The sequence below is a fragment of the Hydra vulgaris genome, chromosome 10, assembly GCF_038396675.1.
Source record: "Hydra vulgaris chromosome 10, alternate assembly HydraT2T_AEP".
Classification (NCBI taxonomy): domain Eukaryota; kingdom Metazoa; phylum Cnidaria; class Hydrozoa; order Anthoathecata; family Hydridae; genus Hydra; species Hydra vulgaris.
Window position 1 is genome coordinate 29,497,446 of NC_088929.1, and position 26,827 is coordinate 29,524,272.

The 26,827-nt window shown below is 28.7% G+C and overlaps 2 long non-coding RNA genes across 2 annotated transcripts; both read left to right on the forward strand.

Annotated features, from left to right (window-relative positions):
• Positions 1 to 11,204: 11,204 nt before the first annotated feature.
• Positions 11,205 to 13,947, forward strand: LOC136085902 (uncharacterized). Its single transcript, XR_010641250.1, has 4 exons — positions 11,205 to 11,499; positions 12,527 to 12,601; positions 13,092 to 13,172; positions 13,783 to 13,947. It is a non-coding gene; the product is annotated as an uncharacterized LOC136085902 (long non-coding RNA).
• A 10,348-nt stretch (positions 13,948 to 24,295) lies between these two features.
• Positions 24,296 to 25,179, forward strand: LOC136085903 (uncharacterized). Its single transcript, XR_010641251.1, has 3 exons — positions 24,296 to 24,534; positions 24,604 to 24,672; positions 24,997 to 25,179. It is a non-coding gene; the product is annotated as an uncharacterized LOC136085903 (long non-coding RNA).
• Positions 25,180 to 26,827: the final 1,648 nt, after the last annotated feature.

Sequence of the window (26,827 nt, forward strand, 5' to 3'; positions counted from 1 at the left end):
GAGACCTTATAAATTCTTTTTTTTGTTTACCCACCTGTTAACTCTTTTAAATTTTATTGTTGCTTGTAGAAATTAAAAAAAAGTCTATGAAGTTTAAAACATCCCTAATTGTTTTTTTTTAGTATTAACATAACAATTTCTTGCATTAATCGTGCAAGAAATTGTTATTTTAATAATAAAGATATATATATTTTATCAAACATAAGATATATATAACTTATCAAACATAAGATACGTATATACCTTATCAAACAAACGTCATTAACCATTTTTATTTTTTATCAAACAAGCCATTAAACGCTTTATATTTTTGGTATTACGCTAAAATCTCATTTGTTTCTCTTGCCATATTATCTTCGACACATGTTAGTCTATAAATCATTTGCAAACTTATTTGCAGATTTTAGGTATCATGTGGTCTTAAATACCAATTTCATTTGCTTAATGCATTAAAAACATCTAGCTGTAAACTTTAAAGACAAAATCATTCTAACTTTTACTGGCATTACACTGATGTTGATTTTTTTATTTTATTTTTTCTATTAAGATGTTCCAAGAAGACCTAAAGGATTGCCGCTCAGCATTCTAAAGAAGTATTTAGCTTGGCAGTTCAAGCCTCCTTTCTTAACAGTGCTACATATGTGGCAAGAGCAGGCATTAGTCCTTTGATCTCTTGAATTTGAAGCAAGCGCTCTATATAGTGCCATGGTCACATTATAACAGATTTATTTTCATAATTCAATTGCATAAAGTTTTAGTCTGAAAGCAGAATCTTAAGTATTAAAGAAAATACTTTCAGTAAGAGATAAAACTTTCAAAATCAAAACATGAACAGTATTTTTATTTCTTATTTTGAAACAATTCGGGAGGAATATGTTATGGGTATAAATTTTGAGAACTATTAGGACTTTAAGGACTGCTTTTATGACAGTTGTTATTTTTTGAATTGATTTAATTTTTAATGTTTTTTTAACGTTCTTTCAAACACGTCCAACGAAGATAAACTAAGTGGTACGTCAGATTGAAAAAAAAACAAAAAACAATTTAATTTATAACAGACTAGAAAATCTATAATAGAAAATTATAATAGACTAGAAATACCTATTATAGAAAACGTAAAATATGAATACTATGTGAAAATAATATCTTAGAAGCTTTTGGTATGAAACTAGATCTAGTTAAACTGAATTCCACCGTGTTTATAGCAAAGAGTTTTTTTTATTCCAACCGTATATATTATATGTACCGTACTGTTACCAAACATAACTTTTATAAAAAAATGAAATGTTGCTTGATGTCATGACCCAAAAAAATCCTTTGGGGGTATGATTAAACATTATCATTATCATTGGTGGTTATGCAATGTAAGTCTGGTTCTACTGTCTCACTATGCATCGCTTAGCAGAAATAGGATTTTGTACATATTTTTTAGTGATTTTTTATATTTAAACTTTTAAAGGTTTTTTTTTTTGCATTCAGTTTTTAATTCTCTACAATAAAAATTATTTTTGATTTTTTTAAACTTTTGATATTTTAAGGGCTTTTTCAAGGTTTCATAAAACTCGCATTTTTGTTAAAATCTTTTCAAAGTTAATGAAAGGTGTTAAATTTCTGTATTATTTTTATGCAAAATTAGAATAATTATATATTTAATTGAATGTAATACTAGAAATAGAAAAAAAAGGTTTTGTATACCATTTTTTTGCTGATTTCTTGATTTCTAAAACATTGATTGATTTAAGCACGTGGTCACAGAGGTCACCTCGTTTTTTTTGAATAAAATATAGCTACTGCGAATTGACTACCAACATGCAAAAATATTCAGGCGACCTCTGTGACCTCATGCTTTAAAATCGTTTTTACTACTGTGAGTTTTATTCAACTAAAACTGACTAAATTCTGTAAAGTAAATGAAAATTCCGTTGTTCAATAACATACAGTTTTACTTTGCGATGGTTTTTATAAATTATCAAAATTACTACATTCACTCTTCGTCAACTTTTAACACATGCATTTCCCCCAAGGCATATATTCTTAAGAAAAAATATTAAAGCCTGTGCCAAATTTTTGCAGTCTAAGTTTATTGCACTATATATAGCTGGCTGTATGGTTAGTTTCAAAATTTTTCAAAGACTGGCTTTCGAGTTGATAAAAAACTTTAACAAATGTGGAAAAAAAAGCAGTTTGAGTAACTACATAAGAAAATATGAGAAGGGAACACTTAATTTAAAAGAAAGTGAAAAGCTAACTTAGCAGGGTAGCCAGCTCATCAAGCAGAGTAAACAAAAAATAAAGGAGGGCTAATTACTATTTGAAGCTCTTGCACTGAAATTAAACAGGTACAATATATATATATATATATATATATATATATATATATATATATATATATATATATATATATATATATATATATACAGTGTGTGTACACACATTTTATACATGTTTTAGGAGAAATACTGTAACAATAGGAACAATTGAAGCAGGAATATTTACTGTACCTTGTACGAAAAAACTTAGAAAATCTTTTTTAGAATTCACGAGTAGGAAGAAATGTAAAAGAACTGATAATCTTCAGGGTGAAAAACTAGAAGAACTTCAACATGCTGTAAAAAGGTTTGCATCTAATCCCTCTATTGCACCCAGGTCTACTTTCAATGGTCCAAATTTATCGATGCATACTTTTTGCAGTTTGAGACTAACAGAAAGAGCATTGGTTGAATTTAATAAAATTTTTAGACAAAATCATCATCTTGTTCCTCCAAGTTAAAAGAATACAAAATATTGACATATCCAGAGCAGGTGGAATATTCAGAAACTGAAGTAAAATGTAGCCTCTTCAATATGATCAAACTTCAGTTTCTAAAGTGTTTGAGTATCTTTTGGATGATGAAGAAAATTTTATTAAAGTTTTAGCACAGGAGGAACGTGATTTGCAAATAGGAGGTAATGGTCAGAGTGACCAATCTGAGTTTTAGAATACAGAAACTTTGAAGTGAGGTGTGAATGATTCCATTGTGTATAGTATAGTGTACTAAAAAGTGAAAAAAAGGTAATATGCAAAAATTGTAATCCAAATAGTCCAGATGCAACCCGTCATCTTATGTTTTGTTTTTTAAAAGAGACAGCTTGTTTTTGAACATTTACAAAATGAAATTTTGTCTTTAGAGAATATTAGGTTTACACTTCATGACAATACTTTTGTTATGAATTCAAGTTTGTCAGCTATAATAGTTGTCAACTATAATAGTTACCATCATTGATTGTGGTATAAATAATTTATACATCAATAAACGATGGTAAAATACTTAACGCTGTGGTACCAAAAAGGCTTAAAAAAAAATTTAGCATCTCAGTGCTGCCATGTTTGTCAAGCAAGTCCTAAGGTGTTTAATTTGGAAACTATTCGGAATAAAGATAAAACTGTAGACAAAAATATATTGAAACTTGGAATTTGCATTCTTCATTTGTGGATATGCAGCATGGAGTGGGTTTTCAATACTGCTTGCAAACTTATAGCAGTAAAACAAGGAAGAAAAATTTCAGCAAAAAACAGTCTAGACTTTATTGAAAACAAAAAAAAATTTCAACACTTGTTCAAAGTACAATTAAAAATAAGGGTATCTTTTGTCAGGAAGGGAAGTGGCACATCTAATACTGGCAATGTTGCACAAAAATTCTTTAATAATTCATCTGTGACTGGAAGAATTTTAAATTTGAAAACCAATACGATCAAATATTTAGGGATCTGCTCATTGATATGAACAGTACAACCACAAGACCAGATGTAAAAATTTTCAAGCAGAAATCTGAACGTCTGTTTGGCCTCATTTCTAACGATCAGTCTTTAAAAGCCATTCCAATGTCACAGTTTATGCATAGAATGGTAGTTCATGGTGTTTCTTTTATTAAATATTTTAAGTATCCAATAGGTTCTTTGTCTCAGAGAGTCATTGATGCCAAGAAACAAAGACAACAAAACTGCACAAGTAGGCCATGCACGTTTAACATCTTTTGCTGAAAATACTAAGGATACAGCTAATTATTTATTTATGACATCTGACATGTATCTATAGTGTTAGAAGAACAAAATGCAAGAGGTATAAAAGCTATACTGCAAGAAGATTCAGCTGATAACTGTTCTTAAGTTAAATATTGGAGAAAGCAATTCTTGAAGGCTTGTTGTAAACACTAAATATTGCTCCACATAAAGATTGCTTAGACATGTTTAGAATGAAAATTTTAATAATATTTCAATTATATCTATTTATTACAGTGAACACAGTTTTTTTTTTAAATGTATAATTATTAGAATTAGAGACTGATAATAGATAATTTTTATAATAATAAATTTATAACTTAAACTATACTACTTATTACAATAATAAAACTTTTTAAAATTGTAATGTTTGTTGTTAAATAATTTTGGGAAGTCAAAGAGTAATAGTACTCATTAAGAAAAGAAATTAAGGAAGTATCATTAAACCATGCAGGTGTAATTGATAAGCAAGTTTTAAAAAATGGATATTTTCATAGCCACATATTGCTAAAAACCTATTTTTGCATCAGAACCTTTATTCGGCAATTAAAGAAAATGGAACTTTTTGAGTATTTATTTTACTTTTATTTATAATAAAATACATATGTTAATTCTTTTTTTATTTAACATGACAATATATATTTTAGACAAGGTGCTGGTGCATGTTATTTTTTTTTTTATTTAACATGAAAAAATAAGTAGGAGACAAAAAACGCCTGTAACCACTAAAAAAGATAAACTGATATATCAGTCTTAGATTTTTAAGTATCAAAAATTTTCGGTTTTATATTTTTTTAATCAAAAATCGAATAAGTCTGGATTACCGCCTGAAAAACCGAAATGAAGCCGGTTTTAAAAAAGATAGGACTTTTTTTCATAAATATGCATATTAACAAACAATATCTCATAATTGATGCTTTGTTAAAAAAATTAGTTCAAAATGTTAAACAGTTCTCTTGTTATAAGACTATTTCCTTTTTTTCTATCAACGCGACGCATAGTACGTCTGTGGAAGAAAATCCATTTTTAAACTTTTCATAAAATCGCATTAAATACATATTTGACAAGTTGGTTTAAAGAACTTTTATTTATCCCAAAAACATAACCATTCATAACAAAAATAATTATGCAAATTCACTGAAAATTGCAGTTTTCTTCAAGTCTGATAAAGTAAAGTTTCAATTATAATTGTTCTTTTTTTTGAGAAAAATGTCTAAACTAATTTCTAATATTCTTAATCAATTACCAACATCTTTGCAGTCTTTCTTACTACTCTCGGTGGTTGCTTGATCTTTTGTACCTTTGCCAATGGGTAATGAAAAGTTGATGGAGTGCTTTAAATTGCTAAATTTTTCAGCATAGCTGCCATTGAGGGCATAGTCAAAATAAGCATGGACAACACCATTAAATTTTCTTAGTGTCAATAAAGGGAACAGCTGGAAGTGCGGCTAGACCAATCTCTCCAAAACATCAAATTTTTCAAAAATTTCTCGCAATCATTTCCAGCCAGTTATCCACTATGAAATCGCTGTTGTTTAATATGAAGTAACACTAGCCGTTAAGAACCATGAGTCCAAATCTGGGTGAGCATGGGTGTGCACTTGAATAAGTTTTTAGAACGCAAATGATACTTGCCAGCTTCATATCACAGGAAAAAAGAAATGGAAGTTCTTCATGGTTCAGTAAACCAAAAACTTGCTTGACATTACTATAGTTTTCCTGGAGATCTGTAGAAATGGCAATCGGTGACTGACGCTTAACACCAGAATCTTCGGCCAGAGAATGGGTGAGAAGTTGTTTTGATGGATTTTGAAGATTTTGATGCTGAATATTTTTCCATAATTTCAAAGCTTACTTTTATAAAACCACCGCCACCAGAGGGTTCTAGTTATGAAACTTGCTGACAAGGAACTTTCAAGTATTTGCAGCGAATGACAAATTTATCCTTCTGATTTGTGCCCTTGTTAGTAGCAACTTTGATCCAAGTTTTGGTAAAATGACTTTTTTTTACCAAAATGAAGTTTTTTGCTTAACAAATCAAACTCGAAGAGCAATTTTTTCTTAACAATCCAATTTGGAACAACTTGATTTAGTGTTGAAACCAGCTTTTTCACACCAGAATTGGACAGTTCTGTGTTGTGTTGCATATTAAAAAAATCATTTGCTGTCAGTTCTGGTTCTTCATTAAAAAGTCTTCTTGAAGATGAACGTTGCAAATTGTTAAGAGAGATTTTACATTATTATGCATTACATAGACTTAAAATATAAAGCTAAAACTTTAAACATCTAACACAATGTTACCTAGAAGAACTGGAATAAGGTGGCCAACAATTCCCTTAGGTCTTCTAAAACAAACAGTTCAATGGGGTAAAGCTTCTTAGTTTGCAATATCTGATGCTGCTACTGTTTTAACTGCCACAGAGTCCTTTGACACGACTTCTTCTAAAGTCTTTTGCAAGGTAGACTTTGAAAAATTTTAAGCAATTGAAAAGCATTAAAAAAATCTTTTTTCAACTAAGTTTTGGTTTGCTTCAGGTTTCTGGATTGCCAAGACTAGATGTGAAGAACTGTGTTTTGTTTTACCAACACAGCAAATCAAACAATCACTAAACTGAACCTCTTGTAACAGGAGAGGCTTTGATAGTGGAGAGGTCAAAAGCTGTTGTTGGGTATGAAGATTTCCCTTTTCAAGCCTCCTAAAGTTGGAGCGGCAAAGCTAACAAATTCCAGTTAGGACTTTTAGAAAATTTAATTAAACTGGCTGCTTCAGAATTTGTTGCACTTTTTCTCTCGTGAAAAATGGTTAAAAAGCAACTAGCTTTGCCAAAACACAATAAGCAAACAGTCTCCCTGTTCTCTTTGTGGTTTCTGCTTGATTTGGCAACTTTATTTCTGATCTATTTTCTTTTTTTATAGATGCCAAATCTATATAAAAAGGATTGAACAACTAATGCTCAAGCTTTTTCCATGAATTTTATCGTAATAATTTATAAATTTCGATTTTTTTAAATTTTTTTGGTACAGATCACCTTGTATATTCTTTTTTAAACTAAAAAAATGCAAACAATTTTTTTTTCCCCAAGATAACTTATTTAATAATACCTATCAAAGTTTTTGAAGTGAATGAAAATAAAGGTTATAAAAAATTAAGTTTTATTTCTCAGAGTTAAAAGTATTACAGTTTTTTTAATGCAATTTAATGCAAATTTGATAATGGATTTTCTTCCACGGACGGTGTAATCAGATTTAGGGACTTATACCCCAGTAAGCACCAATGATAGTATAATCATACTATCAAAAGATTTTTCTGGAACAGGAAATCAAATATTTCATTTTTTTTACAACAGTAACATACGTTGTTATGCTATTTATGTTGATTGTATTATGATATTTTTAAAACAATTTAAAACGCAAGTTGATATTTTTAAAGTTTCATTTAAATGTAAATTAAAATTTAAATACAATTCAGGGTTCAAGACTCAAGGGGTTCAGCAGTAAAACAGGGTTTAAGTATTTTAAAATAAATTTTAATATTTTTTTATTTCTGCAGTTTGATGATGTTTTACGACACTTTAAGAGAATTTTTTCAGCACAAATGCATTTTTAAGGAAATAAAATTTAGCTAGATTTTTTTTAAAGTAGCTAAATTTTGATGGGTTTTTTTAAATGAAACTAAACTTTGCTGGATTTTTACTTAAACTAAGTTTTGCGAAAATTTTCAGTCAATCAACAAATTTATTTCAACTAAACAACCTTTAAACAAACTAATACAATTTTTACCAAGTTGTTTTAGCTTTTGATTTTGCAGGATATATTAAACAATATATATATATTTTTAATTATTTATTTAGTATTACTTATTTGAATTTCATGCCATATTTTGCTATAAAATGCTCTTTTGGCCAAAGATATTGCTGATTTAGCATAGGAATAGCAGCAAATAACGATTAATACTAATCCAAAGTAGAGTCCGTTATTGACCAACATTTTTGCTTACCGAGTTAACAGTCCGGGTTTTTAATATTTTATTTGACGCTCTAACCAACCGTGCTATCCAGCAACGTTAAAGGGATTTTTTACTTATTTTTAATTATCCTGGTTATTATAATGCTACAAAAAGACCTAATGGTCTTGTCACAAATATTTAACTAAAAAATTCAACTATTTTTTCTTGAAAATTAGTAAATGTACAAAATAATAATATTTTTCATTCCCGATTTGGTAAAATCTTTAATTTCGTTCAAAAATGCTCGAACTGTGCTAAACTCTGAATAAACTGGATTTAGAATACTACAATTCCAACTTCGGCACTCAGCAGTAAGTTCACTAGTTGAAGCTTCCACTGATTGATAAACTTCAACAATTGAGCCGTTAACTTTTATTTTTACATTATCCATTAGTTTAAACGGTGAACAGAGCGCACTGAACACTTGCAACGTGTGTTGAGCATGATTTTGAAATTTTTGTTTGACACTGTGCCAATAAACTTTCTGTTCCGTCACAAATAATTGATGTCAAATAAAAAATAGCTGATTTCTGCCCAACATTTGTTTGGTAGTCGTTAACAGGGACAGGATTTTTAAATTCTGTCCCATAGAGATGGTTACAAACTACTTAAGCTGCTTAAAAGTTCCATCCATCGGCGCATATTGCAATGTCATTAAATAAGGCTATCCCCTCATTTTTACCACTTCCAGAGTTCAATGGCGTTGACTTAAGTAAATTTGATGCCAAACAAATAACGGCTGCCCCCTCTGTTGGGCCACAATTGTGGTATGTTTTATGGTTGCAATGTTCAAGACTCGATTCCTCACCACTAAAACTAACGTCATCCATAATAAAATTTGTGGAAACTTGTTCATTTCCCCACCCTATTGCAAGTGTTCCAAGAGGAAAGTTTAGTGTTCTGCAGACAACTTGTGCGTTTTGATTTTTCCAGGAGTCATCACATATCGGCCAATTATATATTTCCACAGATCCGTAAAAACTGTTATCTAAAATCACAATAAGTTCAAAAGATAAAAGTAAAAACAAAATTAATAATAGTATAAAAATATCGAGAGGAAAAATAGAGAATAAGCATCGTTTTGTTTTTATTTAACAACATTCGTAGTACTTTAGTTAAGTAAGAGTGTTTTACAAATTTTTTCAGTAAGGGAAATTATAACATTACTTAAAAGTAAAACTATTTTATGTATTTAGCGATTTTTAAAATTTTTGTTTATATTTTGCTGTTCGTACAATTAAAAAATTAAAAAATACAAAGAAACGTTTTCAAATACAAAGAAACGGTTTCAAAAGACTGAAAAAACAAACGAATGTATAAACAGACAGGAGCTAAAAGAAAATATGAATGACCAAAGTTATCACAATCTTTTTATGGAGCCCCTATTTGGGCTTTTAACAAGTTTAAAGTAAAATAAAATTATTAAAAATGATGATATAATACTCCGTTAAAATATAAAAAAATAAGCACCTCCGTTTTATAATTAAAGTAAAACACGATAAATAGAATAAACTCTTATAAATATAAATAAAGTTAAATAAAAAATAAGACATAATGTTAGTATTTAAGTTTAACAAAAAATGTTAGTATTTAAGTTTAACAAAAATATTTGTATATCAAATTTCAAAGTTTTCATTCAATTTAAAAATTTCTCTTTTTGCACGAAACTTAAATGAATTTACTAATTTCTCTATATTTAAATGGCTGTTTTTAAAACTGTTTCATATCTGAGGCCCTTGGTATCTTATACTGTACTCTTTATATTTAGTTAATTTACAAGACTGTGTTTATTTAAGCTTCTCATTAGAGCTTATGGAATAATTATTCTTGAATATTAATATAAAATCTTTTGAGAGTTATTGAACTATTTTTGATGTTCTTTATTGCTAGTTTGACTGGTTTTATTGCACCAGTTTATTACTGGTTACACCAGTTTTTTACTATAGATAAGAATTCACAGACTTGTGCTTTCGTTTAGCTCCACTTCATTCTCTTGCCTTTCTTTTTGTTCTATATTGCCCTCCTTCATCTCAAAATTGCACTCTTTTTAATGCTATTTCTGATCAAATTGACCGAGCTCTCTCTTTTTACCCTTCAGCCAATAGCGTTGTGACTGGTGACTGAAATGCTCATCAAACTAAATGGTTTGGCTCTAGTCTCATCGACTCTGCAGGCGTTAAGATCCACAACTTTTATCTTTTTCAATTTCTAACTTAAATAGCCAACTTTCCAACTCTCTTTCCAGACAACTTGAATCATTTACCTTTTTTACTCGAGTTATGTCTTGTTTCCGATCCTAGTCAGTGCTCAGTTTCTCCATATTCACCCTTAGCTGCTTCTGATCAGGGTTTGATCTCACTAAAACTATTATCTCAATCTTCTTTATCATCAGAATCCCCCTATTATCGTATCTCTTACAACTAGCTTAAAACTGACTAGGACTCTTTCTATAATTTTCTTCGTGGTAGCCCTTGGGTTGAAGTCTTTTGCCTTCCTGTTGTCAAATGTGCTTGTTATTTAACTTCTTAGATTCAGGCTGGCATGGAATCTTTTACTTCCTCTCAACAATTCCGAGTCAGGCCTCACTCTTCTCCATGGTTTTTTTTGCATTGTGCTGCTTCAATTTTTATTTGGAACCATTATTTTCATACATATCAGCAAAACAGTTCTCCACAAAACAGACGTCTGTTTAATATTGCTAAAAACTTTTGAAAAAATTTTTTGTCTTAAGCCAAAGCCCGCTAATCACAAGTTGCGAAATCTTGTATTTAATCTCAAAAATAGGCTCTCATGACGTATAGGGAATCTTTAATAGTATTTATAATAAGGGCAAATCTGTTATTCCACCTTTCTCCTATGGTTCCGATTTTTTCACCTGACCTTAAGACAAAGCAGAATTGTTTGCTAAGAACTTTTTATCAATATCATCTCTTGATTCAGGTTAACCCATTCCCAGCTAGCACACATACATTGGACCAACGTTGGCACAACGTCGGAATCGTTGGTTTATTTTATCACTCAAGTGATAACGTAGAACGTCGAAAAGTCGGGCCAACGTCGGAATACGACTGAATTTTTGCTTTTTTGAATACGTTCAGTGTGTTACAGGTTTTAGTGCTGAAAAAAAATTCGTCCATTCTTATTAAAATCCCGTTTTTAGTCAGCTGTGGGTTATGAAAAGAAGTTGTAAAGAAACTATTCTAAAACAAACAGATTAAATCACGAGAAGAAGTGGTCGTTATAGAACTCGGAAAGGTTGAATCACGAGAAAAAATGGTATTAAAAGAATCAATAAAGACTGAATCACGAGAAAAAGTAGTCGTTAAAGAAGTCAGAAAGGTTGAACCACGAGAAGAAGTGGTATTAAAAGAATCAAAAAAGATTGAATCACGCGAAGAAGTGGTGGTGAAAAAAAATCCCCTTAGTTAGAATCCAGTTGGCTAGAGAGATACAGGTATTTATTTTCATTTTTGTGTTTATTTAACTTTAAACTAGTAGTTTACTAATTATGTAGCTACATAATTTGTAAATAAACTTGTCTATATTACATTAAAGATAGTAGAATTTTTTAATTTTATATCAAGAACTTGCGTACCCCATTTTTTATCATGGCCCGAACAAAGTTTGTGCTGCTTCACCAAATTCTCCTCAGAGCAGCACTGATTGCAGGAGAATCTACAAAATTGTGCAAAAAGGCTTCTATTAGGCTACCATATCATGCATTAAGACTTCATTTTATGCTCTTACGTTTTTACTTTATTCAAAAGATATATATTTCTTAATTAAAATTGAATTGAATTGATGAATCAATATTTGGACAAATCAATATTGATAGTAAATTTCCTAATGTTCTTAAAAACTTTAAGTAATTTACTGTATTTATATATTTATAATAAGATGTAAAATTGGTAAAGATGTAAAATGCTAGAATGTTATAATAATAACAATAAAAATAATAATAATTTTTTTTTTTTGCTGTACACATACAATGTGGTGAATCTAACATCTGTAGATGTTAAACTTTGACGGCTTTTGAAAAAGTGCTTATTTTTTATTATTCATTTTTTCATTATTTTTTTTATTTTCTTTTGTTTGTTTTTGAAACGATCAAACTTGTTTTTGAAGACATTCCCATTATCAGAGTTGAATATGTCTCCTGTTTAATTATTCCAATTGTTCACTGTTCTGTTTGTGTAGAAGTTAAATCCGGTAGAATGCGGTAGAATGTGTGAATTGCTTTTGCATTTTCTGAGTATGACCTTTTGTTATTGCATATGTAATTATTTTAGGAGGATGATTCCATTTAACTTTATCCATATTTTTACTTATTTTATAAAATTAAATCAAATCACCTCTTGCTCTTCTAATTTTTAAAGTAGTCAAGTTAAATCTTTTTAAAATTTTGTTTTTTTGTAGTAACAATGATTAATAATATTATGCTACTAATATTATACGTTATAATTTAACTGATAATTGTTTAGAAGGCTGCTTCCTATGCAACAAACAGAAGAAGAGTGAAAATGAAAGTGATCTGGATAGCAATCCTGATGAAAAAGGTATTATCACATCTTTAGCTGAGTGGTGTGTTAATTTTAAAATTTCTTTGGTAGCTGTTGAAGCACTTCTTTTGTTACTAAGACCGTACTTTCCGCGCTTACCATTTTTTTACTTTTTTTAAAATTATAATATATTATATAACTTCTTGTCTCTGTATAGTATGTTTCTTTCTTATGTTTTGATTTTTCATTGTTTTATTCTTATTTACTAACACGTCATTATTTACTGAATGAAACTTTAGTTTAAATTTTTTTTTCCAGTTATGTCTAGTGAAGCATTTGTTTTGTAATTCGTCATATGTTACCATATCCCTCTTTAACAGCTGTTAAAGAGGGATATGGTAATGTATTTTATATGCATTTGCAGCATTTTAATGGTGATTGGAATTCATATATTATTTGGATATGAGAATTTTGAAGCATATTACTTCTAGTTTTTGCAGTAAAATACTGATACTATTTTAATAGTTTTCAATAATTTTTTGTTTAGATGTGGTATTAAAAAATGGAAGCGAAATATCAATGAATGTAGCAATTATTTAAAAAAAATTTTGTCGCCATGTTTATGCAGGTAATATATCAAAAAAAAATATTTATGTTTTTATTTATGGACATTTTATTTGTATATTGTGCTTATATTTAACATGTTATTAACTATTTTATTACTTAAATATAGATTTTATATTTTATGTGTGTGTGTGTCTATACATATCTATATCTATATATATATATATATATATATATATATATATATATATATATATATATATATATATATATATATATATATATATATATATATATATATATATATATATATATATATATATATATATATATATATATATATATATATATATATATATATATATATATATATATATATATGTATATACACATATGTATATATATATATACATATATATATATATATATATATATATATATATATATATATATATATATATATATATATATATATATATATATATGTATATAACTATTCATACTTATATACATGTATATATATAATAATATTTATATATATATATATACTCTCCTCCCCCTCCAGATTTCTGAACAGTCTTTATTGACGAAACTTTGTGTAAAAAATAAAAACTGATAAGTGTTTGGTAATAATATATATAAACCCAAAAATATATGAATACCTATAATTTCAGCAGTAGTTATGGCAACGCTCATAAAACAAAAAGATAAAGCTCATCAAACGAAAGATGCAAATTCAAAGATTTCTACCAAATTTTATAACGAGGAGCATTCGAACGTTGTTGTTAGTCTTAAGAGAAGTAAAGATGCAAGATTCGTAAAGATGCTTAGCAGTCGAGAAGAACATTATTTTTTTAGAACATGTGTACAAATATTTTGACATAATTATATTGTTTATTACAACAAATATTGATTTTTTCTAAGTATTTGTGTAATTTAAATTGGTTCATTAATCAATGTTTTATTTTCGATCATCAGTGTCAAATTTTATTCAAACTTATTTGGACATTACATTTTGTTCAACATTACAAAAAAATAGTTACGCTTTATTTAAAGAAATAGTTACCCTTTAGTTGAAAAAAGTTACACTTTCAATTAAATAGTCAAATAAATAGTTTTAATTTGATTGCAAAAGCTTTTTTTTTGATTGAAAAGATGAGCACACTTTTTGAATCAAAATCAAAGTTTTTGCAAACAAGTAAAACTAATATTATTTGAGTTATACGTTGGACCAACGTCAGCATGCGACGCTCGCCTAACGTCGAAATCCGACGTTGGGCCAACGTTAGCCCAACGGTTGGTTGCAACGTCGCGCCGACTATCAAATCCACGTTGGCTCGATGTCGGTAGCCGACCATCGGCCAACGAATTTTTCGACGTTGATCCGACGTTGGGCCAACGTCTATGTGCTATCTGGGTTGCTTAACATTCAAATCACTCCAGCTTCTGTATCTAAAGCGATTTGCTACTTTGACTCTTCTACAGCTTGTGGTCCGGACAACAAAACTGTTATAGACTTGAAGAAGTGTTCTCTGGAGCTGTCGTCTATACTTTAAAAATTTTTTAACAAGTGCTCATCAGAGTCTTGTTTTCCAGCAAGCTAGAAAGCGGCATCTGTTATCCCTGTTTTCAAAAGTTCTAGAGAGCAATCTGACTTGTTTAATTTTTGTACTTTTAGTACGGTAATTAAACGAGTCTTTTTTGAATTAAATATTTCATCTTAAATCTAATAACTTTATTTCTGATCATCAATATGGATTTTAGTCTTTTCATTCTAAAGCTGATTTACTAACAATAATAACCAATTGGTTTGATCGTGCATCAGATAGATGTGAAGAAGTTAAGACTGTTGCTTTCGACATTTCTAAAGCTTTTGATAAAGTTTGGTATGCTGGTATCAGGTAAAATCTTAAGGGTAATTGAATCCTTTCTTACCCATTGTAGTAATAAATTTGTCCTTGATGGACAGCAATTTTTTATTTATCCTGTCACTTCAGGTGTTCCTCAAAGTTATACTTAAATTTACATCAACACATGTTCTCACGTCTAAGGTGGCATTGTTGGCTGATGGTACTGCCATTTATTCTTGTCTTGAAACAAACCGAAACTCTCTGATTGCTTGGAGTGGGCATCTAAGCTTGAAAAGGATCTCACTTTTTCTACAGGGTGGTGCTCACAGTGACTGGTGAACATTAATTCAGATAAAACCCAATTTTTTTCGGCCAATTGTTATCATAATAGTTTAGATCTTCCTACATTTAGAATGGTGATGCACTCAACAAATCATCTACGTTTCATCTTCTAGGATTAACTCTTTCTTGAAAACCATATATCAAATCCATTGCAAAGTTAACATCTGCTAAGGTTTCATCTTATTATCTTACTTGCCACTTTCTCACTCCGGATTCTTTTTTTTATTTCTATAAATCTCAAACTCGTCCTTGTATGGAATACTATCGCAATATCTAGGGCGAATCTTCCAATGATGTCCTTTCTCTTTTAATGTGCAAAAACGTATTGTAAACATAATTGGACCTGCTCTTGCAGTCAAGCTCCAACCATTATCATATCGTCGTAATGTTTCTTCTCTTTTCTCTTTTCGATAAATATTATAATGGGCACTGTTCTAAAGAGCTTGCATCTCTTGCGCCATGTACTAAATTCATTCTAGTGTTACTCGTCATTCAATTAAGTCTCATTCTTTTACTGTGGCTGTTCCTAAGAGCTCCAAAGTTTCTCAATTGTCTAGTTTTTTCCTTTAAACATCATTCCTTTGGAATTTGCTTTTAACGTCTCGCTTTCTTGATTCATATAATTTGCAATCTTTTAAATCATCTGTCAATCGTTATCTTGCTGTTGTCTACTGTTGATCGTTAATCATTAACTTCATATTTTCTCTTCTAATAATTTCTAATTTCTGTGGTTGCTTGAAGCCTTGTTGGAAGTGAAGTTGGTAAAAAAAAGTTATTACTAATGGTAACATAGTTTATTAAACAGCAAAGTATATACTGCTAGCAAAAAAATATTTAAAACAGAAAACCATCCCTGCAAACACTTCTTTCAATTTGCTAAAATATATCATAGAATCACATTGTAAATTTTTTGTCATGAACTTCGTTTTAGGGAATGCTTAATCTCCACCTAGTTCTGCTCGCAATAGTTTCTTGGATCAGAGAGAACGTTGTTCTCATAAAATCACATTAGTTACGATTATCATATAGTTATATTAATCACAAATCACCTGTTCTAGTGGTGTTTGTTATTTAGACAAATCAACTTAAATTGGTTAGCATACTTTAGTTTTATGTTCTTTTTGATTTGATCCTCTGAGTAATTTGTTTTACAATCAATTTCATCTTGCCAATTTCCACAGTCATTATCAGAGTCACATGTATGGGATTAAGATGCACATGTTTTTCCGCTATTGCATTGAAATTCTTTACATGGGTTTGGACAGTTGCTAAAATCATCGCCATACTCAAAAGTAATACTCCCACTTTTAGGTTTGCATGTACACACTTGATTCTCCCTAGAGAAAAAAAAATTTTAAAAATGAAATGCAAAATAAAAGTAGCTTCTCCATAAAAATTTACTAAAGAAACTATATACACAAGAATGGGCCGAATAATTTTTAATTTCAATTTTAGATTCGCTGTACCACGAGAAAATGCAAAAAAAAAAGTAGTTCCAATATTTTACGCCTAGCGCATCGCACTTAAATACTTGAATAAATATACGCTTTTTACCGTTTTTTCTGATAAATGGAATAAAATAAAATAAATTATATAACAAGTAGCTAGGTCTAATTTAGGTTAACAAAGTGTTAAAATGGTAAAAAAAAAAGAAATAAAAAATCATTTATAAGTAAAAAAATATTTTTCTGCTAGGTTAAAATTCCAGAAAAATGCATATTATAAAATAACTAATATTTCATCTCTGAATTTAGTGCATCGCAACTAAATTTTTAAAAAATTATTAAAAATTTAATAGTTTTTTCTATTTTTATATTCAAAATCATCAGTATTTAAAAAAATACTAGAATTAAAACTTTAACTGAAACCGAATGATAGCTCTAACTGGTGCTCGCTGTTGATTATCAGACAGATCAACATGACCTAAGTGTTTTGCAAAATTTTGGTATTGTGACGAAATACAATTACAAAAATAAAGTTAGAAGTTAAAAAAATATACACTTTCCAATGGACGAACAAGAACAAGCAAAAAGAAAAAACGTAAATAAACATTCACACCTTCGAAAGAAGTGCAAGAACAAGCGCAACCGACTTCAATGACTATATTTTAATAAGTAGAAGGATAAAACTCTATTTTCCTTTATAAAACTTAATTCAGCAGGGTTTCGAAGTGCTTTAATTTAGAAGTATTTTTTAAGTTTAATTCAACTAAGCTCTGTGTAAGTTGGTCATGTTTTGCTTTTTTGTGCTTTATACAATCGAAAAAGTTAGAGCCGGAGAACAATAGCAGAGATTTTTGCGTTTTACTCTTTAATGAAATACGATTTAAGGATTTGTTTCGAGCGTTAGATGGATAAGGAAAAATAAGTTAAATTAATCGACCTAATAACGCATAATATAATAAAAGTGAAAAATTACAAGAGGTAAAACTTTTCTGTGTTGTTTGTGAGATTCCTTAAGTTAATTTTAAGTAAAGATCAGCATTTCACGTTTAGTGATGCTGTTAAATTAGGCAGCTCTTTGAAAGATGTATCTGATCATGAAACAGACTTTTACATTCAAAGTGTTTAACTAAAAGTATATATCTACAACTGTATTCGAGCATTGAAAATCAAACAGAGGTTTTCAACAGAGGAACCAATATCATAAGCCCTTTTATATAAGTTTTGTATGAGGAGTGGAGAGGAGTGAAACTGCTTAACCAAATAATTCAATTTTTTGTAAAAAATGACTTAGCTAATTATTTGTTTTGTTTTTACAAACTTACTTTGTTATAATTGTTAGTTAGATTAAAGAAATTAACGTAATAATATATAGTCATGCTAAAGTAAAATTAATTTACCTTATTTAGTAGGATTAATTTTATTTTATTTATAAAATTTTTAACTACAAATTAATTTTTTAAAGTCAAATCTTTATAAAAATTTTTGTTTATAATCTGGCTGTGTAAGTTCTCGCATTTTGTGTGTATTTATGATTCTATATAGTTAAAAGTAAATACTTTACAAATGGACTAGAACATGTATTTAAATTGGTAAAATTCCTGCTGGATGTTTTGTTAAAATTAACAAAACCAATAATTGATAGATACACCCTTTTTTTCTATCCGTAAAACTTCATATTAGAGAACTAGGTTTATAATAGTTATAGAAGTTATAATAGTTATTTCTTAATAAAGAAAGTTAATTTGGATAAAAGTATATTCTTGTTGTTACCGACTACATCGGCATTACTGTCTTGAACAAAGCTACGCTTTTGCAAAACTTTTTCTGTTAAAAGTCTCGGATATATTTGAGATTTGGTCAAAGTTCTAAGCAGGTTACACAGCAACTGAGTGTCTTTATTACTGTTAATTTAATAATCAGGTAAATAGTATTAAACTAAAAATAATTTTTTATTTTATTGAATTACTATTCCAATACGTAGTTCTACTTAAATAGGTTATAGCTACTTAATATAGAATTTATTTGATTTGATTTCATTTATTAGAAAAAGAAAGATAAAAAGCGTGAGTTTGCTCAAATAATTACCCAGTGAAAAATAAAACCGCGTCCCACATGGGTTCCGCGTGGGTTCCGTGTGGGATTGATGGGATTTACGTGGGACGGATTTTCCCATGTGGTATCCGTATGGAAATTTGTCACCTTAAACCCATGTGGGTAATCCCACATGGGTTACATGTGGGAACCATATGGTATTTACACACATGGGAAATCCCACGTGGGTTTCATGTGGGATTTGCATGGGAATTTATTTGAAAGCTGGAAACTAAAAAAAAAAACTTTTTAAAAAAAACTAAAAAAAAGAAAATTTTAAATCGACATTGCATTGCGTTACATTTATATTGTGTGAAAATATTTTATATTAATATAGAGAATGGCAAGCAAGTATATAAGTACCACGAATAATGTTTATCTTTCTTTATAGAAATAAGATTAAGATTTGTGCAAATAGACGTATCATTAGGATAATATAATAGTTATTTGAATATAGATCTTGAGTATATTATCTGCTAACAATTAACTGATGAAAGTTCAAATGTTGTCAAAAACCAAGCATGCATGCATGAGACACTACAGTGTCCCACAAAAAAAATTCAGGTTTGAAAGTCAAAGAATTCCCAATTTTCTTTGTTAAAAAAGAAAAAAATAGGGTGGTGGTGGTGGGGGAGATAAGTTTCTGTAACTTTTTTTATGCTCCAAAACTTTTAACTTTAGATATAATAAGGTCCTTATGACTTAAGGGACTTACAAACTACATTGAGGAACAAAAACAGGATATTAACAGAAACTTTTCAATTTTTAATCTGGAGTACCACAGTGTTATTGGGAATAAAGCCTCTGGGTCCAGTTTTTAAAGTAATATAATCTAAAGTAATGTTTAAATAAAATAGTATACTTTAAAATGCATATAGTTATACATATAACTCCTGATATAGTTATACATATAACTCCTAATATAGTTATACATATAACTCCTGATATAGTTATACATATAACTCCTGATAGTTAACTATATGTATAACTAGTTATACATATAATTTGTTATAGAAACTTATTTTTTAAGGTTATGCTTGAACAAATTAGTACCAATTAATTCAAGTTTAAGATTTAGTTAAAGTTCAAGTTAAAGTTCTTATTTATTAATTGTTTTTGTTAATTTTATATTTATTTGTTCAAATTTGTTAATTAGTACTATTTCTTACTACAGTAAGAATGTTTATCATTGATGAACGTGATTTTATTTGTTAATTTTATTTTCAACATATTTTGACAACACCCTTTACATTTTAAATGATGACAGCTTTACTTTTCTATTGATGTTAAATTTATTACATTTCAATAACTCAGATTGTATCATAACTGAATTATTGAAAGCTTTGTAGGGGTTTGTTGTATATCAAATGTCATTTTAAATAAAGTAAAAATAATATATATATATATATATATATATATATATATATATATATATATATATATATATATATATATATATATATATATATATATATATACATACAACATTAAAACAATAAAATTGATACAAAATTTCACTTTAAAATGAATACCATTAACATTGTGATAATAATAGCATTAGGAAACTAGTATTTATGTATTAAAATTATACTATAAATAAATAGTTTTTTAATTCATTTTATAAAATAGAGACTGACAACTGATAATTAATGGAAATAAATACAAATTATAAAAATCATGTAAACTTCATTTATTATTTCTAAATACTATATTAATGTTAGTCTACAAAGTTAAAATCAATTTAGAGCATTGTTATTAGTTCTTTTGCGATTCGCACTTCCACTTCTGTCTCTCAAATTTATAAAATAGGTGGTCAAAGCTTGCTCAATAGGTAGGTTCTCATCATAACAATGCTTTTTTCTTACACTTTCTAAAGAGAAATATGGCAAATTGATTACTTATTTTACCTAAATCATAGGATCATCTATGCATAATGATGTCAGATGATGACCAGGTTTATTGAACACCTTCACCCTTTATCAAACTCAGTCAATTTTTTGCCATCTCCCATTGAAAATGATGTCAGTTTTTGTTATCATATTATGATGGTATATCTGAATTGTTAATATAATATAAAAAATGCATATACCATCAATTTTTTTCCGGTTCAATTATACGTTTATTCTCAACAGTACTAAAATAAAAATAAAAACACAAATTGTTCTTTCAGATAAGCAAGCTAATTTCTGAATTTAAATTGTTTTTCCTATGATCCTCTACAGTTTTAAGCAACAAAAGCTAGAAGTTTTTAGACCACATTGTTGGTGTAAACACCTCTAAAACCTGCTCAAAGCTAGCATAAATTGTTTTACTTTTTTTTAAATAAAATAATTTACTTTTTTTTTTTAATTCAATTTTTTAATTGACATTATTTTGGTCTCAACATTCCCTCCCCATTGTTAATTATTGTTAAACTCACACTGCCCCTCTATCTACTGGCATAGCCTAAATACTATATATATATATATATATATATATATATATATATATATATATATATATATATATATATATATATATATGTATATATATATATATATATATATATATATATATATATATATATATATATATATATATATATATATAGTGTTTTTGTTCCTCAATTTACTTCGTAAGTCCCTTAGTTTTATGAACCTTATTATATATAAAGTTAAAAGTTTTGGAGCCTAAAAAAAATTACGGAAACCTTCCTATCTCCCCCCTATTTTAATATTTTTTTTTAATAAAGAAAATTTGACTTTCAAACCAGCATTTCTTTGTGGGACACTGCAGTGTCCCATGCATGCATGCTTGGTTTTTGACAACATTTGAACTTGCATCAGTCAATTGTTTGCAGATAATATACTCAAGAACTATATTCAAATATCATATGAACATGTTAGAGAATGTTCATATGATATTTGAACATCACAAATTTAATAATATTGTTGTGATATGTTATATAAATAATACCATAATAGATTATGATATGAAAATAAGATAGGATATAAAGGCAATGATCAAAGAATAAATTTACTTATAGAAATTTAGATGTTTGTTTATTAGTTTTAGAATATTATATTATGTGTGACCGCGGTCTTCTATAATAACAGGCCTTGACATCGCGCAACAAATTTGTTAAACTGAAGGCCAATTCCTAATACTGCGTTTACATTTTCATCTTTTAACATTAGACGAACGTTTGTGTTCGCGCTTTTTTAATAAATCTTTAAAATTTAATTGGTTTATAAATTAGATAGCGCAACTTCAAGACGATAACGTTGTAAGTTTTAAGGCGTTAACATTGTAAGGTAATAATATTGTCAAACTAACGATTAGTTTTTTTAAATACCTTAAAAAATGCCTTTGAAATGCTGTGTATCTCTGTGCAAGTCGGACTATCTCAACTTCAACTACAATATCAATTACAACTACAACGAAGTTTATATGATTGTTTGTGTATTGACTACAAGTTGCCAAGTATAAGGACTTTAACACGATTGACTTCAAAAATAAGCTCAATGGAGGACCTAAGTTTCATAAATAGTATTTTTATGAATTTAAATCCATTAAAAAGAATTTCCATACTACTAATTGATGAGGTCTATGTCAAAGCTTCATTGCTTTACCAAAGAGGTGCTTTGTTTGGTCAAGCAGTAAACTACCCTGAAAAGTTAGCTAAAACAATTTTATCATGTATGATTAAATGTCTTTTTGGAGGTCCAGAATTTATATGAAGAGCTCAACCTGTTGCAAATCTTTCCTCTGAATTTCAGTTTGCTCAGTGTCAACAAATTGTCTATACTATAAATAATATCGAAAATAGTAAGACACTGGTAATAATTACTGATGGTAACCGTGTAAATCAAAGATTTTTTGGAATGTTTAAAACAGTTGATAGTAAACCATGGTTAACAACATCAGGTATATATTTATTGTATGATTATGTGCATCTACTAGAATCTATACGAAACAATTGGTTGACAAAAAAGACTTCAGTTTTTGAACAATAAAGAACTGGCTTTGGCTAAGTGGAGTGATTTAGAAACTATATATAAAACTGAGTGTAATAGTCTTTTTAAACTCTCTAAACTTACAGCTAAATCAGTTTATCCAAAACCAATAGAGAGACAATCTGTAAAGTTTTGTTTGTCTATTTTTTGCAAAAAAAACAGTAGCTGTATTAAAAACGCATCCAGAGATTAAAAATAAAGCATTTGAAGGTACTGCTGTATTTATTGAAAAAATAATTTTTTTTCGAATGTTGTTAATGTCAAAGCACCTGGTGCTGGCATTCGGTTTAGAAATGAATTATGCAAAGAAATCCACTCAGTTGGTGATCAACAGTTACAACTGCTGCGAGATATTGCTGAACTGTCAAATTTTATGAAACCTACAGGTAAGCGTGTACAACAGCTTACGCTAGATACTAGCAATGCAATAGCGCATTCATGTTATGGCTTTGTTGATCTTGTAGAAACTTTGATGAGTAATGGAGCAAAGTTTGTCTTATTAGGTTGGTTTTCAACAGATCCACTTGAAAAAGCTTTTTTTAAGCTTTGACAGGGATCTAGAGGTACTTACTTTATAAACGTTAAATCTGTATTTGAAAAAATGAATATTCAACTTACTAAATTGATATTACAACTTGACATTCCTGTTGATGGTATCGATGGTCATACTTGTGACATATGTTTTAGAGATATTTCTACTGATGAAAAAGAACTTCTGGATAATATACATGATCTTGAAAGCTCAGTTAATAAATCTACATTAGTGGCTATAGTTTACATAGCTGGCTATGTGCAAAAAAGCGAAATAAAAATTTATAATGATTCTACCAATTATTATTATAAATATGGAAGTTATCTGTATTGCCTAAACAGAGGCGGACTTGAAATTCCTTCTGATGCTCTTTTCTAATGGTCAATATTTTGCTTTTTTTTTTCAAGGTGCTACTGACCCTTTATACAGAACATTTTGTGTTACTCAGTTTTAGTTCATTACTGCTAAATATTAATTTAAAATCACAAAAAAACAATGCAGAGTATATTCTAATATTCTGCTAAAGAATTACTCACTAATTACCACTCCCAAAATACTAAAGCTATCATAAATTATGTGAAAATTAGTTTTGTAATTAATTATGCTATTTACTAGTTATGTTTTTTATTTTCTCATTTGCCTATATGTCTTTCAATATGTTTGGATTTGTATATTTTTACCCTGTTGAGATATATTGATAAAACTTTATTTTTGCTTGAATCAACTTTTGTTGGTGTTTTTTATTGTTGGTGATTTTTATTGTTACCATTTTTAGCAAAAAAAATTAAAAATACAGTTATCTTTTTAATATATAGATATATACTTTGTTATGGTTCTGCTTGTTATTGATACTATTTAATATTACATAAATATTCTTAATGAAATTTGAAATACGAAAAATATGATTGTCTTTTAACAACTTTTCTTTTTATATTTCCGTCTTTACTAGAGATTATTATTAGAAAACATAGACTGCCATTACACCCTACCTAATATAAAAATATATCAATATAAGTAAAAGTGAAAATTTAATCGGCCTTCAGTTTTTACGGCATTTTGCGCGATGTCAAGGCCTGTTATTATAGAAGGCCGTGTGTGTGACGAAAAAGTAAAGACCCAACGTCTACATCATTGAAAAAGTAACGCACCCAACGTCTACATCATTGAAAAAGTAGGTTTTTACATTTTTGTTTTTGTTTTTTTGTTTAACTACTTATCCTAATTGATCACTTTTTTTCAGGATTCTCCTCATGGGTTCAAGCTCATTACGCATAATATGTGTTCAATTACCCATAATACGTTAGTCATTGTAAGTAATAAATTAGGAAATAATTATTTGTGAAATATTGTAGTCATTAATGACTTCAACCTGGCTAATAATTAAAATTGCTCGACTAATAAGGTTCCTTATTAAAATTGCTCTCTCTCTCTCTCTCTCTCTCTCTCTCTCTCTCTCTCTCTCTCTCTCTCTCTCTCTCTCTCTCTCTCTCTCTCTCTTTGCCTCTCTGTCTCTCTGTCTCTCTCTCTCTCTCTCTCTCTCTCTATATATATATATATATATATATATATATATATATATATATATATATATATATATATATTTATATATATTTGTATTTATTTTTTTTTTTAGAAAATGTTTGAAGAAAGTTAGAAGATACTAAAAACCTTGGTATTATGCAAGCCGAAGCGATTTAATTAATGCAATCGCCAAAAAACGGCGTGTAAATCGCAAAAGAAAAAATAATATTTTTAATATTCATTTTGGATGTATTGATTAATAGCATTTATTTTAAAATAAATTCATTTTGCAACACGTTTTTTAATTTTATAAAATTTCGTCTTAATAGTTTATGGTAAATCCCACATAGGTTATAGGTGGAAAACATCACATGTAAAAGATCAAAAATGCTACACATTTTGAATACCAAATAGGATAAAGTAGCAAATACCAGATTAAGTTAAGCCTCTCTGAAAGCTTCGATGATTAATTTTAAATTACTATTTAAGTAATTTTTAAATTAAAAGAATTTTAAAAATTATCATAGAAGACTTTCATTTGTCTAGTATTGACTACTTTTATACCATTTGGATTAAAATATGTGGCATTTAAGATCTATAACATGTAGTATTTTCCACCTATATCCCATGTAGGATTTACCACATAAAACCCATGTGGGATTTACCATATGAAACCCACATGGGACAAAATAATAATCCCCATATGGGTTACATATGGTAAAAACCCACGCGTATCCCATATGGGATTTGCCATATGGAATCCATGTGGGATTTACCATATGAAACCCACATGGGACAAAATAATAATCCCCACATGGGTTACATATGGAAAAAATCCACGCGTATCCCATGTGCGCTTTTTCACTGGGTAAGTGCAATGCGCTAGCTCTAGACGCAAAGTATTTACGTCTAAAGCTAGAGCATGGAATTTTTCTTTTAATATTTTCCTTAGATACCCTAGAGACAAGTTTTCAGCGGTATAGCAAACCAAAAACACAAATAAAACTTTTTTCGCCCCACTCTAATATACAAGCCACCCCCTATATAGACAGAAATTCTGTAAATAAATAATAAAGAAAAAAAAGAAACTTTAAAAAAAATTTTGTAGCATGGGTTCTATTTAGAGAACAAAAAAATGTGTTTTATTTAATCTGCGAAAACCAATTAACTTTAAGTACTATAGCTAGAGATCGACTGAAACAAAAAGAAACCGAAACCGAAATAAACAGAAATTTCGGGTCCTCAAATTTGGTGTCGAAACCAAAATTTCGGCAAATATTTTACCGATACCGAAATTTCGGCTAGTCAAAATTTATTAAAAAAAATTTATTTAAAAATGCAGTTTTACATTTGTTGTTTTTTTATACTCGTATTATGTTAAAATAAATTATACGAGTATCCCAAATTGAGATTTAATACATAAGTCGGTGATATAAGTTAATAGCGAAATTTAAAAACTGGCAGATTTTCTCTGCAAAACACGATTCTATTGAAGTATTTTGCGAAAGTTCTCAATATTTTTCTGAAAAGTCTAAAAAATAACTGTTTTTCTAAACTAGATAAACTTTGGTTTTCGGTTTGTTTTTTAACCAAAATTTCGGTTATTACCGAATGTATAAAAAGTACCAAAACCGAAATTTCGGTATCTGTTCAAATTAAAATTTCGGCCGAAACCGATACCTAAACAGAAGTTCGGTTGATCATTTACTATAGCTTTAGTAAAAGTAACTAAAATACTCGCAATGAAAAATAAAAACACCTGGGAAACACAAATGTTATAATTGCATCACAAAAGTTTTTACCTAATTGAAACTTCACACATTGCACCATACACTCTATCCCAACCAACATTTTTAGCAATTTCCTCCCTCTCTTCGAACCTGCATTTTGTTTTACCGCAGCATTCACTTCTTATTTGATCTGAAGGATTCGCTCGTTTGTTT